Below are 18,238 nucleotides of genomic sequence, written 5' to 3'. Positions count from 1 at the left end.
GTTGTTATCAACACTGCGTCCTAACCAACTGAACTAAGCGGCCTATAGACAGAGCCAGGTATGGGTTTGAGCCGCACGCTGGGCGGTTTGTGTTTTATTTCTCACACTGGGTGACAGAGCGATTGTACAAACAATGGACACATCACATCCCTGAAACATTGTTCTGATATAAAACAGTGTGAAATAAGAACTGAGCATGGAAATGGAACGGTACCAGAAATCAGGACTTTAATCTATTGAAGTTGATCTTGAAATTCAACCATTCACTGAACATTCCAATCGATCGAACTCTCTTCTGATATAAAATCCAGGAACTTGAGCTGCTGTAAAACATAACTGAGCCTGACGTGATCTGAACACACAATCTTCTGATCTGTAGTCAGACGCGCTACCATTATGCCACTAGCTCACAAATAAAATAAAGTGTTTCATTCCTGACAGATTTACTTCTTGTTTAGATTCAGTGATTGAAATTAATTCAATCCTCATCTGACCTCCACTCTGTGAAGGCCTGCTACCCGACCTGAACCCGACGAGACCCGCGACCTGTGTCGGGTCCGGGTCATGTCGGGTCGCTCTTCCGGGTCTGGCTTTCGGGCTCAGGTCAGGTCGGGCCAGGTTCGGGTCGGGCTGGGTCCAGTTCGGGCTGTGTCTGGGTCGGAAACACACAGGAAGTATTACATTTTGCTCTGCTGGGAAGTTGAGTTTAGTAAGTGTCAAAAGTTGAAAAGCCAACCTGAGCTGGGAGTCCGGGACATCAAGGAGGGAAACTCTGAGTCTGCTCAGTGAGCAAGTGAGCATCTCAATGATGTCATTGCGCTCATGCTGCAGCTTCCTGTAGATTCGGAATCGGGAGGTAGGTAAAGTGATCATTCCGGTGGTCGGGTAAGGCTCGGGTCGGTTTGGGCGTGGGAATAAATGGAGATACTCGGGCCGGGTCGGGCTCGAGTCCAATGTGGTTCTGTCAGGTTCGGGTCGGGTTTTTTTTCCTGACCTGAGCAGGCCTTTACCGCTCTGTCAGTTCAGTGCCTTATTTAAACTATTACTTGGAGTTCTATTTTACAGGGTCTCGGCTGTTTAAGTGTTTCCCAGACCCACTACTCTGATTAATCAGACATTTTGCTGCTAACTGCTGCTGCTACAATTGAAATGTAAAAAAGAATTTCCAGTGACCTGCAACCAATGGACAAATACATTTCAGAAAGATAAAGCTCATTCACCAATCCACAAATGTGTCTTTCTGCTTATATTTATAAACAACTCCTTCTCTCCACTATGAGAACTATACAATCACTACAGTTATTTGAAAGTTAGTATAAGATGTTCCAGTTCATCAATTTTAAAACTGCAGTAGGTATTTTCCAGAAAACATCTCTGTTGGAACCTCAGTCCCATTTAGATTGAAATTGGACAATTAATGTATTCACTTGTTCATTGTGGACAGGTGTCTGACTTGGAATAAATCTCATTAACTTTCAATGAGGTGGCAGTATTTCTGTGCTCCCATTTTACACAGTCTGTCCTGTTCATGCACCATGTTTTTATTCTCCTCTCCCATTCTCCACAGGATACAGATTACAAGCATCATCAATCTAGCTGTTGAAAAGCATTGGAAGAATCTGGTCACACAGGGATTGAAACATTCATTTTCTGCCATTTTCCAAGTTGGTTGCTTTAAACACAGTACGATGTGCAATCATCTTGAAAAGAGATTCTCTTCAATATCCAATACAAACTGAATTACAAACCTGACAGACAAACACAGGAGAACAAGTGACGAGTGAACACAAACCTCATGGTGCTCATTTTCAGATTTATTGCAGTCATCCGACAAAACAAGTGAAAGAATATTCCAGTGAAATGATTTGGAACGTAGGTGTAACTTTTGTTGGTGCCTTTCTTTGCTCTGTTGGTGAAACTTTCTTGCACCTGACTCCTGTTCATGTCTCTGTTTCCTCTATTGAATGAGGAAGGAGGTATTTGATCAGAAATCAACTGGATTGTGTACCTTTGAGAGGGGATTTCTGCACCGTCAGGGATGGAAACAGGAGTGAGTGAAAGTCAATGTGTGGAGTTTGATTTTGTACAGAGGGAGAGCAAATCTAACAGGACTGTGAGATATTGGCCTGGATTTTACAGCCCCAATAGCGGTGAACTCTGAGACTTTCACTGCTGTTGAGGGTCTGAACAGCACTGCAACTGCCGGTACATGCACACACTAACACCAGCATCTGGAAGTTGTGGTGGTGAGAAATGTGCTTAGAAGGAGCCTCTGATCATAATCGCACCAGCCCACTCTTTAAAGTGACAGGGACCTGTAGTTCAGCAATTTGGGCTCATTGCCCACAATGTACCCTGATTTTTACCTGGGTTGGATTAAAGCCGGTACCAACAGGCTCTGGGCCGCTCGGGAAGGACTTTTCTGTTGACACAACAGCTCCACTATTCCAGGAAGACACCGGCAGCAGCAGGGGTCAACTTTCAGAGGGAGTTCAGACATTTTAAATGTTGTATTTTATTTCTTAATTGTATGTAAGTTTTTAGCGTGGCCTGATCAGAGTTCTTAAAGTTACATCTGACTTTTTATTAACAAGATTGAAGGGTTTTTAAAAGATCTCTAAATATATATGACTTTTTATCAAGATTTACTTGGCTTCTTTGTAAAGACTCTTGAGCAAGATTGAAGTGACTTTTAAAAACTACTTCTTATCCTTTAAAATCCTGCTTCCATGTAGATGACATTGGAAGATGACTTCAGAATAGCTTAGACTATCTTTCTAACAGGTACTGCAACAGTTTGAGACCTACTTTTCTGCAAAAGCTGGTGAATTACCTTCCGGGAGCGGAGAGGAGCGGAGCGGGGCAGACCTATATGGACCGATATGAGGAGAACGGCGAGAGCGGAGCCTATAAATCCAATCCGAGGATCGAGGCCCAGTCTCTTACCTTCCAGGAGTGGAATGGAGCTCTTCCAGTGTGCTGGAGTTTTGAAAAAAAAAGAAGCCAACTGTGACGTCAGAGGAGAGCTGCAAGGTGATTGGTTGGTGAGTCACTGCTGTTAGTGTATTTAAATATCATAAAGAAAAGGGCAAAGTTTTTTGGTTGAAAAAAAAACCTCTGCTGATAAGATGAGTACTACTAAAGTGTTTTTTTATTCAGTGTAACTTATGAAGGACTTTAGATTGTAGTGGGTAGAACAAGGCCCCGAGTGTCATTAGCATTTTTTAATTAAGGGAGTAACTAATTAATCTAAGGGTAAGTCATGGCAGGAGAGCTCAGTCCCGTGATATGCTCCTCCTGCGCTATGTGGGGATTCAGGAACCCTCCCAGTCTCCATGACGACCATGTGTGCAGGAAGTGTATCCAGATGCAGCTACTGGCTACTTGCATTATGGAGCTGGACCTGCGGGTGGTTTCACTGTGGAGCGTCCGCGAAGCTGAGGACGTCATGGATAGCATGTTTAGTGAGGTGGTCGCACGGCAGGTAATGGATGCACAGGCAGAAAAGGGATGGGTGACCACCAGATGGAATATTTGGAGCAGGCAGGTAGTGCAGGAGTCCCCTGTGGCCATCCCCCTCTCAAACAGATACACCGCTTTGGTTACTGTTGGGGGGAAGGCATCCCAGGGGAAAAGAGCAACAGCGCGGTCCGTGGCACCACAAAGGGTTCTGCCGCACAGCAGGGGAGGAAAAGGGGTGGAAGAGCTATTGTGATAGGGGATTCTATCATAAGGGGTGCAGATAGGCGTTTCTGTGGCCGCAAACGAGACTCCAGGATGGTATGTTGCCTCCCTATTACTAGGGTCAAGGATGTTTCGGAGCAGCTGCCGGAAATTCTGAAAGGGGAGGGTGTGCAGCCAGAGATCGTGGTCCATATTGGTACGAACGACATAGGCAGGAAGAGAGATGAGGTTCTGCAAAGTGAATATAGGGAGTTAGGCAGAAGGTTAAAGAGCAGGACCTCTAGGGTTGTAATCTCAGGATTACTCCCTGTGACACGTGCTAGTGCGGGTAGGAATAGGAGGATTAGGAAAATGAATGCGTTGCTGAAGACTGGCGAAGGCGGGAGGGCTTCAGGTACTTGGATCATTGGGATCTCTTCTGGTGCAGAGGTGACCTGTACAAGTGGGACGGGTTGCATCTGAACTGGAAGGGGACCAATATCCTTGGAGGGAGATTTTATAGTAATACACTGGAGGGTTTAAACTAGTCTTGCAGCGGGGGTGGGACCCAACGTAGTAGTCTCTCCGATGAGATAGTTGAGGCAAATGGAGAGGTTAAAGCAAGCAAGTCCAGTAGGCAGGCCAGGCAGGGGCAGGACAGGGAGCGTGGAAGGTCTGGTGGGCTAAACTGCATTTACTTTAATGCAAGTATCCTTACAGGTAAGGCAGATGGACTCAGAGCATGGATCGGTACATGGGATTGTGGTATTGTAGCTATTACGGAAACGTGGTTGAGGGATGGGCAGGACTGGCAGCTCAATGTTCCGTGGTACCGATCCTTCCGGCGTGACAGAGGTGGAGGTAAGAGAGGAGGGGGAGTTGCACTATTGATGAGAGAGGACATCACGGCAGTACTTAGAGAGGATATCCCGGGGTGAATGTCCAGTGAGGCCATACTGGTAGAACTTAGAAATAATAAAAGGGTGATCCCTTTGATGGGATTATACTATAGGCCCCCCAATAGTCAGGGGGAAGTGGAGGAGCATATATGTAGGGAAATCACAGATAGGTATAGGAATTCTAGGGTTGTAATAGTAGGTGATTTTAACTTCCCTAATATTGACTGGGACTGCCTTAGTGCTAAGGGATCAGATGGGGAAGAATTTGTTAAGTGAATCCAGGATAGTTTTCTGAAGCAGCACGTGGATGGCCCGACTAGAGAAGGGGCTACACTCGATCTCCTCTTAGGAAATGAGGATGGGCAGGTGGTTGATATGGCAGTGGGGGAGCACTTTGGGACCAGTGACCATAACTCTATTAGCTTCAAGATAGTTATGAAAAAGAATAGGACTGGTCCTCAGGTTGAAGCCCTAAATTGGGGGAAGGCTAATTTCCATGGCATCAGACAGGAACTCTCAAAAGTTGAATGGGAGAGGCTGTTTACAGGTAAAGGGACGTCTGGCAAGTGGGAGGCTTTTAAAAGTGAGATAGGAAGAGTTCAGGGCCAGCATGTTCCTGTTAGATGGAAGGGCAAGGCTGGCAAGTTTAGGGAACCTTGGTTGACAAGGGATATTGAGGGTCTGGTTAGGACAAAGAAGGAGGTATACGTCAGGTATAGGCAGCTGGGATCGAGCGAGTCCCTCGAGAAGTATAGGGGATATAGGAGTATACTTAAGAAGGAAATTAGGAGGGCGAAAAGGGGCCATGAGATTTCCCTGGCAGATAAGATAAAGGAGAATCCTAAAAGATTCTATAAGTGTATTAAGAGTAAAAGGGTAGCTAGGGAGAGAGTAGGTCCCCTTAAGGATCAGTGTGGCAATCTATGTGTGAAGCCACGCGAAATGGGCGAGGTCTTAAATGAATATTTCTCGTCTGTATTTACCGTGGAGAAGGTCATGGAAGCTAGTGAGTTCAAGGGAGGGAACAGCGATATCCTGCAGCATATCAACATTACAAAGGAGGAGGTGTTGGAGGTTTTGAAGCGCATTAAGGTGGATAAATCCCCAGGACCTGATCAGATGTATCCTAGGATGCTATGGGAAGCAAGGGAGGAGATTGCTGGGGCTCTGGTAGAGATTTTTGTATCATCGTTAGCCACTGGTGAGGTACCGGAAGACTGGAGGATAGCTAATTTGTTAATTAATAAATTAAATAACAAATCATGTCGCCTCTTTCTCTTCTAAACTCTGGCGGAGACAAGCCTAGCTTGTCCAATATTTCCTCGGAAGACAGCCCACCCATTCCATGTATTAGTCTCGTAAACTTTCTCTGTACTACCTCCAATGCATTTACATCCTTCCGCAAATAAGGAGACCAGTACAGTACTCAGTACTGCAGAAGAGGTCTCACCAACGTCCTGTATAGCTGAAGCATAACCTCCCTACTATTGTATTCAATTCCCATGGTGATAAATGATAACATTCTATTAGCTTTCCTAATTACGTGCTGGACCTGCATACTAACCTTTTGCAATTCATGCCCTCGGACACCCAGATCCCTCTGCATCTCAGAGCTCTGCAATCTCTCACCATTTAGATAATATGATTTTTTATTCTTCCTGCCATTGTGGACAATTTCCGACTTTCCCACATTATACTCCATTTGCCAGGTCTTTGCCCAATCACTTAACCTATCTATATCCCTTTGTAGCCCCCTTATGTCCTCTTCACAACCTACTTTCCTACCTATCTTTCTGATCAGCAAATTTAGCAACAATACCTTCGGTCCCTTCATCTAAGTCATTTATATAAATTGTAAAAAGTTGAGGCCCCAGCACAGATCCCTGTGGCACACCACTCGTTACTTCTTGCCAACCAGAAAATGACCCATTTATGCTGACTCTCTGTTTCCTGTCAGCTAGCCAATCTTCTATCCATGCCAATATGTTACCCCCGACACCATGAGCTTTTATTTTCTGCAATAACCTTTGATATGGCACCTTATCCTTCTGGAAATCGAAATACAATACATCCACTGGTTCCCCTTTATCCACAGCACATGTAACTCCCTCAAAGAACTCCAATAAATTGGTTAAACATGATTTCCCTTTCAAAAAACCATGTTGACTCTGCCTGATTACCTTAATTTTTTCTAAATGCCCTGCTATAACATCCTCTGTAATAGCTCCAAACATTTTCCCTAAGACAAATGTTAAGCTAACTGGCCTGTCGTTTCCTGCTTTCTGTCTCCCTCCCTTTTTGAATAAATGAGTTACATTCACTCTTTTCCAATCCAACGGAACCTTCTCGAATCTAGGGAATTTTGGAATATTAAAACCAGCGCATCAACTATCTCACTAGCCAATTCAGGACTTGGAGACTTGTCAACCCGCAGCTCCAACAATTTGTTTAGTACCACTTCCCTGGTGATTGTAATTTTCTTGAGTTCCTCCATCCCTTCAATTTGCTGATTTACGGCTAATACTGGGATGATATTTGTATACTCAATAGTGAAGACCGATGCAAAGTATCTGTTCAATTCATCTGCCATCTCTTAATTATCCATTATTAATTCCCCAGACACACTTTCTATAGGACCAACAGTCGCTTTGTTAACTCTTTTCTTTTTAAAACATCTATCGAAACACTTACTAGTTGTCTTGAAATTCCTTGCGAGCTTTCTCTCATACTCTAATTTTACCTTCCTTATCAATCGTTTAGTCATTCTTTGCTGTTTTTTATATTCTGTCCAATCTTCTGACCTGCCTCCCACCTTTGCACAATTATAGGCTTTTTCTTTAAGTTTGATAGTATCTTTAACTGTTTTCGTGAACCATGGATGGTGAGTCCCACCTTTGGAACCTTTCTTTCTCGTTGAAATGTATCTATTCTGTGTATTCTGAAATATCCCCTTAAATGTCTGCCACTGCATCTCTATTGACTTATCCCTTAACCTAATTTGCCAGTTCACTTTAGCTAGCTCTGCTTTCATGACCTTATAATTGCCCTTATTTACATTTAAAATACTAGTCTGGGACCCACTCTCCTCTCCCTCAAACTGAATGTAAAATTCAATCATATTATAATCGCTACTACCTAGGGGCACCTTAACTATGAGGTCATTAATTAATCCTATCTCGTTGCACAATGCCAGGTCTAGTATAGCCTGCTCTCCGGTTGGCTCCAGAATGTATTGTTCCAAGAAATTATCCTCAAAACATTCTATGTACTCCTCATCTAGGCTACCTCTGCCCATCTGAATTTTCCAATCTATATGCAGATTAAAATCCCCCATAATTATCACAGTACCTTTCTGACAAGCTGCCATTATTTCTTCCTTTATATCCCATCCGACATTGTGGTTAATGTTAGGTGGCCTGTACACCACTCCCACAAGTGACTTCTTGCCTTTATGATTTCTCATTTGTACCCAAACTGCTTCTGCATCCTGATCTCCAGAACTTAGGTCATCCCTCTCTATTACGCTAATACCATCATTAATTAACAGAGCTACCCCGCCACCTTTTCCTAGCTTCCTGTCCTTCCAAAACGCCATGTTACCTCCAATATTCACATCCCAATCTATGTCGCCCTGCAGCCATGTCTCTGTAATGACTATCAGATCGTACTTATTTATTCTATTTGTGCTCCCAGTTCATCTGTTTTGTTTCAAATGCTCCATGCATTCAGATACAGAGCATTTAGTTTTGTCCTTTCATTATTTTTGTCACCTCTAGCCTTATCTGTCGATTTACTCTTAGATTTGTACATTCTGTCCCTTCCTGTCACAGTCTGTTTATCATTTCCCATATTTATACCTTTCTATCTTGCCTTGTCTCTACTCCTTGATTCACCATATCTTCCCAAATTTGATCCCTTGCCCCCACTATTCAGTTTAAAACCGTCTCTACTTCCCTCGTTATATGGCTCGCTAGAACACCGGCACCAGCAAGGTTCAGGTGCAGACCGTCCCAACGGTACAGCCACCTCTTTCCCCAGTACTGGTGCCAATGCCCCACGAACCAGAACCCACTACTACCACACCAGTCTTTCAGCTGCACATTACTTTCTCTAATCTTATTTGTCCTATGCCAATTTGCACATGGCTCAGGTAATAATCCAGAGATGATTAACTTTGAGGTTCTGCTTCTTAATTCGGTGCCTAGTTCCTCATACTGACTTTGCAGAACCTCTATCCTTGTCCTGCCTATGTCGTTGGTACCGACATGGACCACGACGACTGGATCCTCCCCCTCCCATTGTATGTTTCGCTCCAGCCCTGAGCAGATGTCCTGAATCCTGGCACCGGCAGGCAACACAGCCGTCTGGACTCTTGCTTTTGCTGCAGAGAACAGAGTCAATCCACCTTACTATACTGTCCCCTACTACCACTACATTCCTTTTTTCTCCCTCTTTGAGCCGCAAACACTTACTGCAGACGTGTTTGCCCTGGATCACACTGGCATCCAGGAACTCCCACATGCTGCAGCTGTGACACATCACCTGTCCTTTCATCCTTAACGTGTTTCAATTAACTACTTAAATATTTTATTCAATTATTCATTTTATTGCATATTTTATTAACCTTACCACTAGTTTGTTTACTATTTTAAACGTTAGGACTAAAATGGATCTTAATCACTTACCAGATGCGCATCAATCAGGTCGGTTCTTCCAAACCAATCGACTACCTGCTTGCCTGTGATGTCACAGCTTACCAGATCCTCACCAAACAGCTCCTTCCACTGCACCGAAGAAAGAACCAAATACTGTATCCTCACCCCAGCGGCTCTCCGTTTCCCTGCTCTCACTCTCCATTGTGATGTCACTCCTCGATTTTTTTCCCCTGCTCTGCTCCTCACTCTCTCGCTCTGTCTCCGAGTCTGTGCTTTTGGCGCATTTCTTCATTTGTTGTTCCGTTGTGCTCCTCTGTTTCTGGCCCAAAAATCTGACTCTGGTGGGACTTGAGCCCACAACCTTTGAATATCGTCTTCATCATTATTTAGAAGTCCAACACGCTATCCATTGCGCCACAGAGCCTCACACATTTTCAGCAACATCACTAAGGCCTTTGATCTTGTCAGCAGAGACGGCCTCTTCAAACTGCAATGGAACATAGGCTGCCCTCCTGACCTCTTGGGCATCATCTCTTCTTTCCACGAGAACATGCACAGTTCCATCAGTTACAATGGAGCAACATCAGACGCTTTCAAGATCAGCAGTGGGGTAAAGCAGGGCTGCGCGCTGGCGCCAACTCTCTGAGGAACAGAGGAACATAGGAGTAAGCTATTCAGCCCGTCGAGCCTGCTCTGTCATTCAATTCGATCATGGCTGATCACCTACCTGAAAGCCCCTTTCCCATGCTATCCCCATATCCCTTGATGTCATGAGTATCAAGATTTCTATCAATTTCTGTCTTGAACATGCTCAATGATTGAGCTGCCACAGCCCTCTGGGGCACAGTATTCCAATGATTCACCACCGTCTGAGTGAAGAAATTCCACCCATCTCAGTTTTAAATGGCCTACTCCTTATTCTGAGACGATGCCCTTTGGTTTTAGACTCACCAACCAGGGCAAACATCCTGTCTACATCCACACTGTCACGCCCTGTAAGAATTTTGTCAGTTTCAATCAGATCACCTCTCATTCTTCGAAACTTTAAGGAATACAGGCCCAGTTTCCTCAGAAGACAATCCCACCATCCCAGGGATTAATCTGGTGACATAAAAACAAGAAATGCTGGAACCACTCAGCAGGTCTGGCAGCATCTGTGAAAAGAGAAGCAGAGTTAACGTTTCAGGTCAGTGACCCATCTTCGGAACTGACATATATTAGAAAAGTCACAGGTTATAAGCAAGTGGGGTGGGGGTGGGGCAAGAGATAACAAAGGAGAAGGTGTAGATTGGACAAGGCCACATAGCTGACCAAAAGGTCATGCAGCAAAGGCAAACAATATGTTAATGGTGTGTTGAAAGACAAAGCATTAGTACAGATTAGGTGTTAATGGACTGAATATTGAACAGCAGGAAGTACAAACCTGAAAAAAAACAGTAGGTAAGCAAACTGAACAAACTGAGAAGAAATGAAATAAATGCAAATAAAATATTAGTCTGTTGACCCTCTGTTTCACCCCCTCTATGGCAAGTGTATCCTTCGTAAGATGAGGAGACTAAACTGTACACAATACTCCAGTGCGGATTCACCAAGGCTCTATACAATTGCAGCAAGACATCTTTACTCCTGTACTCATGACCCCTCGTGTGGGTACAGCATACCATTTGCCTTCCTAATTGATTGCTGCACCTGCACAAGAGGTTTTAGTGCCTCAGGAACAAGGACACCCTTGGTTGGACATCGACACTTCCCAACCTCTCACCATTTAAGAAATACTCTGTCTTTCTGTTTATTCTACCAAAGTGAATAACTTCACACTTATTCACAAAATATTCCATGTTCTTGCCCATTCACTTAGCCTCTCCAGGTCCCCTGGAAGCCTCTCTGCATCCTCCTCACAACTCATACTTCATCGAGCTTTGTGTCATCTGCAAACTTGGAAATATTACATTTAATTCCCACATCCAAATCATTTATATAGGTTGTTAACAGCTGTGGCTCCAACAAAGATCCTTGCAGTACCCCAATAGTAACAGCCTGCCATCCTGAGAAGGACCCGTTATTCCTGCTCTCTGTTTTCGGTCTGTTAACCAATTCTCAATCCATATCAGTATATTATCCCCAAGCCTATGTGCTCTAAATTTGTTTACTCACCTCCTGTGTGGGACCTTACCAAAGGAAAATACAAATACCACACATCCACTGGTTCTCCTTTATCTGTTCCATAGGTAACATCCTCAAAAATCTCAACAGGTTTTTCAAACCTGTTTTCCTTTTCATAAATCTATGTTGACTCTGCCCAATCATGTCATCATTTTCGAACTGTCTAGTTATCACATCCTTTATAATTGGCATATTCTTCTCCATGCTGCTATTGTACACTTTCAATGACTCAGATGGGGGTGTTCACCTGCACATCAGAGCTGACGACAAGCTGTTCAACTTGGCAAGACTGTGCGCCAAGACCAAAGTGGGTAAATTCCTAGTCTGTGAGTTGCTATTTGCTGATGATTCTGTGCTGACATCCCATAATGAAGTTCAGTCACAGCAGCTTGTAAATCGGTTCTCCCAGGCCTGCAAAGAATTTGGACTGACAATCAGCATCAGGAAGATGAAAGTTACGGGCCAGGACGTCGAGACTCCACTTTCCATCAACATCGACAACCTCACTTTGGAGGTTGTCAACAGCTTCACATACCTTCCATCAACAATCACCAGCAATCTGGCCCTTGATGCTGAAATCAGCACCAGGATTGCCAATGCTGCAGCTGTCATGTCAAAGTTGAGAAGACAAGTGTGAACCGACAGCAAACTGACCGAAAATACAAAGCTCCACGTGTACCAGGCTTGTGTTCTCAGCACCCTCCTTTATAGTAGAGAAGCATCAACAACTTATACAAGCCAAAAAAAGCGGCTGAACAGCTTCCACCTCCACTGCCTCAGATGGATACTGGGCATCTCCTGGCAGGACAGAGTGCCGAATGCGGAGGTACACCAGCGTGCAGGGATCCGCAGCATGTTTGCCCTCTTGAGTCAGCGGTGACTCTGTTGACTGGGCCAAATGGATGACGGTCACATTGCCAAATACATGCTCTATGGTGAGCTTGCTATCAGCACGAGATCAACAGGTCAGGGAAAAAAATCAAGTCCTTTGGAGAGGTTTGAGTTAATTCAGGAGAGTGGGCATGGATTTATAAATGGGTGTTCATGCTTGATGAATCTAACTGCATTTTTTATAAACTATCTGAGAATGCTGATGAAGGGAATGCAGTGGATGTTGTTTATATGGATGTTACGAAAGCATTATATAAAGTACCACATAAAAGGGTGGTTAACAAAATTGGGGTTCATGGATTAGGAGGGTCAGTGTCCATTTGGATAGTAAATTGTTTTAAAGACTGAAAACAGCGAGTCATATTAAATGATTCTTGTTCAGACTGGAGGATAGTCGACAGTGGTGTTCCCCAAGGGTCAGTGCTAGAACCACTGCTTTTTTTGCTAAAGGTAAGTGACTTGGATCTTGGAATACAGAGTAGAATCTCAAAATATGCCGATGACACCAAACTTGGAGGAGTGGCAAACTGTGAGGATGATATGAACTGCCTGCAACAGGACAGTGATAGGCTAGCAGAATGGGCAGACAGGTGGCAGATGGAATTTAATAGTGACAAGTGTGAGGTGATGTATTTTGGCATAAGGAATAGGGAGAGGCAATATATACTTCATGGCACAGTTCTAAAGAGTGTGCTGGAATAGAGGGACTTGGGGTTCATGTGCACCGATCTTTGAAGGTGGCAAAACATATTGCGAGAGTGGTTAGCAAAGCATATGGGATCTTGGGCTTTATAAATAGAGGCATTGAGTACAAAAGCAGGGAAGTTATGCTGAACCATTATAAAACTCTGGTTAGGCCCCAATTGGAGTGTTGCTTCCAGTTCTGCTCAGCAGACTTTAGAAAGAATGTGAGGGTCCTTGAGAGGATGCAGAGGCGATTTACCAGAATGGATCCAGGGATGGGAGATTTTAGTTACAAGGTTAGGTTGGAAAAGCTAGGATTATTCTGCCTATATCAAAGAAGATTGAGTGGAGAATTGATAGAGGTGTATAACACCTCTAGAGAACAGGCCATCCTGGACTGGGTATTGTGTAATGAGAAAGGATTAGTTAACATCTTGTTGTGTGGGGTCCCTTGGGGAAGTGTGCCCATAATATGATAAAATTCTTCATTAAGATGGAGAGTGAGAGAGTTGATTCCGAGACTAGGGTCCTGAATCTAAACAAAGGAAACTATGAAGGTATGAGGCGGGAGTTGGCTATGATAGATTGGGGAACGTTACTTAAAGGGTTGACAGTGGATAGGCAATGGCTAGCATTTAAAGAGCGCATGGATGAGTTACAACAATTGTTCATTCCTGTCTGTGCAAAAGTAAAACAGGAAGGGTGGCTCAACTGTGGCTTACAAAAGAAATTAAGGAAAGTATTAGATCCAAGGAGGAGAAATATAAAATGGTCAGAACAAGCAGCAAACCTGAAGATTGTGAGCAGTTTGGAATTTAGCAGAGGAGGACAAAAGGATTGATTAAGAAGGGGGAAATAGAGTATGAGAGTAAGCTAGCAGAGAACATAAAAACTAACTGTAAAAGCTTCTATAGATATGTGTAGAGAAAAAGATTAGTGAAGACAAATGTGGGTCGATTACAGTCAGAAACGGGGGAATTTATAATGGGGAACAAAGAAATGGCAGACCAATTAAATACATACTTTGGTTCTGTCTTCACAAAGGAGGATACAAATTACCTCCCAGCAATGTTGGGGAACATAGGGTCTAGTGAGAAGGAGGAACTGTATGAAATCAGTATTAGTAGGGAATGTTTGGGAAATTGATGGGATTGAAGGCCGATAAATCCCCAGGGCCTGATAATCTACATCCCAGAGTACTTAAGGAGGTGGCCCTTGAAATAGCAGATGCATTTCTGGTCTTTTTTCAAAATTCTATCGACTCTGGAACAGTTCCAATGGATTGGACGGCAGTTAAAGTAACTCCACTATTTAAAAAAAGAGGCAGAAAGAAAACAGCGAATTATATACCAGTTAGCCTGACATCAGTCGTGGGGAAAATGCTGGAGTCCATTATAAAAGATGTAATAGCAGAGTGCAATAATAACTCGTCTCCACTCCTAGTATTTCTAAATCCCACACATTCACTATAATGTGAACAATTATTTCCTGTTGTGTCTCTCTCAGATTTGTAAACTTCACTGTATTGGAGTGAGGTGACATCTAATGGCGGGAAGCAAGAACTGCAATCAAGCAGCAGAAACTCCACAGTCTGTCAGGGTGAAAGAAACATTGCAATGTGAGGAAACAGCGAAGTGGTTTGATTGGGTAGATGGAGACATGATGCCACTTGTGGTGGTGTCTGAAGCAAAGGACAGAAATACCAAATTGTCATTAATAAAAGAAATGAGGAATTCATGAAAAATGTAGTAACGTAGTGAATGGTTAGAATGTGAATAGAACAGAAAGTGAGATTGGATGGACAGAAGCAGTCTGAAAGGATGGCTGAAACAAAAGATGAGTGCCCTGAAACGTTAACTGTGTTTCTCTCAGCACAGATGCTGCCAGAGCTGCTGAACATTTCCAGCACTTTCTGTTTTTATTTCAGCATTTGCAGGATGTTGCTTTGATCTGAAAAAAAAATGGATGATTGGCTGGGGGGTACCAGTGAAATTCCACAGCAGCTAAAGAAACTTGACTGGTCAGTGGCTCGTTGGTCTAGGGGTATGATTCTTGCGTAGGGAATGTGGTTGATTAACATGCAAGAAATCTAGGGTTCTAATCCCAGATGAGCCTTGGCCTGCTGGCATTTTTAGATTAAGGTTATCTATTGGTTTCATCCTTGCAGAAGGTGGAATTGACTTCCATGCGGAGCTGGCTTGAGGACCAGACAACTGGATTCAAAGAGCTTGTCGACAAAATTGTAATTAACTAAATGTACAGATAGCCAAGTGGGAATATAAAGTTGTTGCAGTAATTGAGACCTGACTCCAAAAACAACAGGACTGGGTTCTGGACTGGAATGGAATGGAATTCTTCAGTGTTTCTGTTGTTTGGCTTGCATTGACTCATCGATTTTCTTGTTTTTCACTTCGTCGATGCCTTTGAATAATTGTGGATCCTTCTTCAGGGTGTCTTCTTTCACCAGGTAGTTCTGACCTCTGATGATGTTGATTGTAATCAGCTTCAATTCGCTGATAGTTTTGGAAGTGAGCAGATCTCCTTTGCTTGAGTCTACAACATGGAACTCAGTCTGACATGTGGACCCATGGGAGGATTTGAATGCCATCCCTGCGTTGGAGTTGCATCCATCCAATAAGAGACCGAGTAGAAGTGACAGTTCTGTCAGTCGAATATGAGACTTTTAATGGCAGGGTTGTGAGTTTGAGTGCCATTCTGTTATCCCCTTTTTTAAGGCTTCATGAGCAGAGAGTACAGGGAGTGTTTGAAATGAGCAAGTCTTGCTTTGATTCAGGACTCTTACCTCTCTGCAGCATCTCACTATGAAAGATTGAATTTGATCTCATTTCATTCTCAGCTCGGGGTCTGTGCGGCTCAGTGGCACTTCTGGCTGTCTCCCGCTTCACAATCCATCAGTACAGAGAAAGCAATGGGGCATATTACTCACATGTTGTGTTCTTGAATTTTTTGGAAAACTTGAATGTATGTATTTTCCACCAAAACAAGGACACCAAGAAACTGCTAATATAGGGTTGAAATAGCTCAGTTGGGAGAGCGTTAGACTGAAGATCTAAAGGTCCTTGTTCCATCCCGGGTTTCAGCAATTTCGCTTCCTTATCCGTCCCTTGTCTTGGTTCTGATTTTCCAGTTGCACAATTTCCTTTGAAATTATTTACCAAGCACCAGTGGATTGAATTTGAGAAACAACACAGAGTCATTTACAGCACAGAAGGTGGTCGTTTGGCCTATCACGTCCATGCTGGCTCTCCCCGGAGCAATCTAGTCAGTTCCACTCACCAGCTCGATCCCTTTCCTCCTGCAAGTTTCTTTCCTTCAAGTATCCATCCAATTTCCTTTTCAAATCATTGATTGTCTCTGCTTCCACCACACTCGTGGGCCAAGTCAATACCACCCACAACATAAAAAAGTTCCACCTCATCAAGGATGGGAAATACTTACATCTTCTATATTTGCTTATTCTCTATTTCTATGAGAAAAGACTGGCAGTCAACATGAAACTTAACCCAAAAACCTTCGAGCAGCATGTAAATGATAAGTGGGTAGTAAGAGGTTGAGTAGGGCCTATTAGGGACAAAAAGGATAATATAAGCTTAGAGGTGCAGGGCAATGTTAATCTACTTAATGAGTACTTTGTATCAGTGATCACTAAGGAAGTGCAATTGGACAAAATATCAGCAGAAGTGAAGAGAGTGGAGGCAATGGAGAGAGTACAAATTGAGAGAGGGAGGTACTAAAAAGGCTGGCTGTGCTTCGGGTAGATAAATCACCTGGCCGGATGGCTCACATCCCAGGTTGCGAAAGGAAATGCGGATGCAGATAACGGAAGGGCTTGCTATAATCTTCAAATCTTCCCTGGATACGGGAGAGGTGCCAGAGGATTAAACAGTGGCAAATGCGACACCCTTATTCAAGAAAGGGTGTAAGGACAGTCCGGGTAACTACAGGCCAGTTAGATTAACAGCAGCGGTGGGTAAGGTTTTAGAAAGAATAATCAGGGTAAAAAATCAACAGTCACTTGGAGAGGTTCGAGTTAATTAAGGAGAGTGAGCATGGATTTATAAATGGGAGTTGATGCTTGACTAATCTAACTGCATTTTTTGATGAAGTAACAGAGCAGCTTGATGAAGGGAATGCAGTGGATGTTGTTTATATGGATTTTAAGGAAGCGTTTGACAAGGTACCACATAAAAGGGCGGTTAACAAAATTGAGGTTCGTGGTATAGGAGGGTCAGTGTCCAATTGGATAGAAAATTGGTTTAAGGACAGAAAACAGCGAGTCTTATTAAATGGTTCTTTGTCAGACTGGAGGATAGTCGACAGTGGTGTTTCCCAAGGGTCAGTGCTAGAACCACTGCTTTTTTTGCTAAAGGTAAGTGACTTGGATCTTGGAATACAGAGTAGAATCTCAAAATATGCCGATGACACCAAACTTGGAGGAGTGGCAAACTGTGAGGATGATATGAACTGCCTGCAACAGGACAGTGATAGGCTAGCAGAATGGGCAGACAGGTGGCAGATGGAATTTAATAGTGACAAGTGTGAGGTGATGTATTTTGGCATAAGGAATAGGGAGAGGCAATATATACTTCATGGCACAGTTCTAAAGAGTGTGCTGGAATAGAGGGACTTGGGGTTCATGTGCACCGATCTTTGAAGGTGGCAAAACATATTGCGAGAGTGGTTAGCAAAGCATATGGGATCTTGGGCTTTATAAATAGAGGCATTGAGTACAAAAGCAGGGAAGTTATGCTGAACCATTATAAAACTCTGGTTAGGCCCCAATTGGAGTGTTGCTTCCAGTTCTGCTCAGCAGACTTTAGAAAGAATGTGAGGGTCCTTGAGAGGATGCAGAGGCGATTTACCAGAATGGATCCAGGGATGGGAGATTTTAGTTACAAGGTTAGGTTGGAAAAGCTAGGATTATTCTGCCTATATCAAAGAAGATTGAGTGGAGAATTGATAGAGGTGTATAACACCTCTAGAGAACAGGCCATCCTGGACTGGGTATTGTGTAATGAGAAAGGATTAGTTAACATCTTGTTGTGTGGGGTCCCTTGGGGAAGTGTGCCCATAATATGATAAAATTCTTCATTAAGATGGAGAGTGAGAGAGTTGATTCCGAGACTAGGGTCCTGAATCTAAACAAAGGAAACTATGAAGGTATGAGGCGGGAGTTGGCTATGATAGATTGGGGAACGTTACTTAAAGGGTTGACAGTGGATAGGCAATGGCTAGCATTTAAAGAGCGCATGGATGAGTTAC

General features: G+C 43.5%; 1 non-coding gene across 1 annotated transcript; it reads right to left on the bottom strand.

Moving 5' to 3' along the window:
- Window positions 1-9,550: 9,550 nt before the first annotated feature.
- Window positions 9,551-9,641, bottom strand: trnar-ucu (transfer RNA arginine (anticodon UCU)). The gene is given in 2 exon segments: window positions 9,551-9,586; window positions 9,605-9,641. It is a non-coding gene; the product is annotated as a tRNA-Arg (tRNA).
- Window positions 9,642-18,238: the final 8,597 nt, after the last annotated feature.

Source organism: Heterodontus francisci, unplaced genomic scaffold, assembly GCF_036365525.1.
Source record: "Heterodontus francisci isolate sHetFra1 unplaced genomic scaffold, sHetFra1.hap1 HAP1_SCAFFOLD_88, whole genome shotgun sequence".
NCBI lineage: Eukaryota > Metazoa > Chordata > Chondrichthyes > Heterodontiformes > Heterodontidae > Heterodontus > Heterodontus francisci.
The sequence above is the reverse complement of the archived record's forward strand: the minus strand, read 5'-3'. Positions and strand labels throughout refer to the sequence as shown.